Here is a 2,446-nt window from a genome sequence, read left to right as displayed (position 1 = left end):
AGCCACCTAGGAGCCCCTAGAGAGAGTGATATTTATAGGTGTTTTATAACAGAGGAAACTAATAAGGTCATAGTTTTGTCATTGTGCAATCTGCCAAAGGACAGTGATTCCTCACCCCGTTTGGTCACATGATTTGGCACATGAAGAAGGGGCCATTATGACATTTTCAAGTCATGTAATCCTCCAAAATCATTAATTCATTCAAAAATATTTATTTAAAATCTATTAGGTGCTTGAATCATTCCTTTTACCTACTTGTCCTTTTCTGTTCCTTTCATCAACTTTACTCCTACTCATCCTTGACTATTTAGGGCAGATATTAGTGCCCCCACCTTTCTTTACCCCTGCTTTCCTGGTGGAATGAATCCTATTATCCCTGAATTTCTTCTTTTAAATAACATTTTTATTTAGATATAATTCATGTATCACAAAATTCATTATTTTAAAGAGTACAATTCAATAGTATTTCAGATATTCACTGGGTCATACATTGATCCCCACTATCTAATTCCAGGGTATTTTTATCACCCCAAAACAAATCCCATACCATTATCACTTACTTCTCACTCCCTCCTTGCCCCCAGCTCTTGGCAACCACAAATTTACATTCTGTCTCTGTGGATTGGCCTATTTTGTATATTTCATATAATAGAGTCACAATATGTGGCATTTTGTGCCTGGTTTCTTTCACTTAATATTTTTAAGAGTCACCCATGTTATAGCATGGCATTCCTTTTTATTGCCAAATAATATTCCATTGTATGGATATACCATATTTTGTTTATTTATTCATCAGTCGATGGTAATTCAGTGCGGTTCCCACTTTTTGGCTATTATGAATAACGCTGCCGTGCACACTGAAATACCAATTTTGTGGGAACATCTGTTTTCAGTTCTCTTGGGTAGACACCTGGGAGTGGAGTTGCTGGGTCATATGGTAACTCTATGTTTAACATTTCAAGGAACAGACAACCTGTTGTCCAAAGTAGCTGCACCACTTTACCATCCCACCAGCGACACATGAATTTCTCTACATCCTTGGCAACACTTGTAATTGTTCATCTTTATTATTATAGTCATCTTAGTGAGTATAAAGGACTACCTCATTGTAGTTTTGCACTGACTAGCAATTAGTCATGTTCCTCAGCATGACTAATGACACTGAGCAGTTTCTTATCTATATAGGGAGATTCTTAATTGTGGGATCCAAATATTATTTATTTTACTATTTCTAGTAACAAATATAAACTGGCACATAGTAGGAACACAATAATGTTTACAAAAGGAATGAATACGTATTTAATTTTTAACAATACTGTGCTTTGAATTACTCATAAGAAAGATCCTAAGTACATAATGTCTATTATAAATATTCTTCTCAAAAATATCTCACTGATATCATTGATTTCGTTCTATTGCAAACACATTGATATCATTCTATTGATTGATCGATAGATATAGATATAAACACACACGCATACACACACACACAAATATGGATTCTTTAAACCTATTTTTAATAACCAGTTTAAAATATGTGTTTTTTAAATGATGGCTTACTTATATTTTTCTTCTTAAAAATCAATTTTAGACAAACAGTATGTCAGGGCTCTTCATGGGAACAAAGTTTAACTAAGATTGGGTTGTAGCTATGTGTCAGCCAAGTTGATTACAGGGCCAGAAAACTAAGGCTTGGTGTTTGTGGAAGGCAGAGGCAGATATGGATCTTGCATGAGAGCCTGTCCCCTGAAATTAGAGATGGAAGAGAGATATGGATTTATTTTTCAGGATATGTTCCTTCCTAGATGTCAGGTGCCATTTGTCACACCACAGATTTTTGCTGTCTATCAGGATCTAGGAAAAAAGGTATTTCAGAGTTTCTTTCCATATGGCATTTTATCCAAAGGAGCAGTCTCAATTCCTCTGAGAAGTTTAGAAAGTTTGAGAAAAAAGCCAAACTGTGGACGTGCCGCAGTATCCACTGGGTTAGTTCTGTATCTCAGCTGTTGTCTAACTTAAGAATTTACATTAATTTAATTACTTTTCAGAATGATTTCAATAAATCTTGTGTCTATGATCTAAGCCTAACCCCAATAGCTGTAAAAATTTTTTTTTCAAAGGTGGCAAATCCACTACGAGTGAGTAACTCAAAAACTAGGAGAATGCATTCATTAAGAGTTGCCCATGAGAATATAGTTTGACAAAATATTTCAAAAACCTAAAAAAATGGACATACCTAGTGATGCAGGAAGCTTATTTTTAGGGTTGTAACTTTAGGAAATAATTAGACAATTGTGCAATGATTTATGAACATAGATGTTCATGATAGCATTGTTTAAGATAGAGAAAAACTGTAAACAGTAATCTAACAATAGGGGGTTGACTTACTAAATTATAGTACATACACGTATCCATCTTGTAGAAGACTATTTAGTGATGTAGAAAT

The sequence above is a fragment of the Mirounga angustirostris genome, unplaced genomic scaffold, assembly GCF_029215605.1.
Source record: "Mirounga angustirostris isolate CCGP_5_RB_7025 unplaced genomic scaffold, mMirAng1.0.hap1 SCAF_6, whole genome shotgun sequence".
NCBI lineage: Eukaryota > Metazoa > Chordata > Mammalia > Carnivora > Phocidae > Mirounga > Mirounga angustirostris.
Note: the sequence above shows the minus strand (reverse complement) of the source record.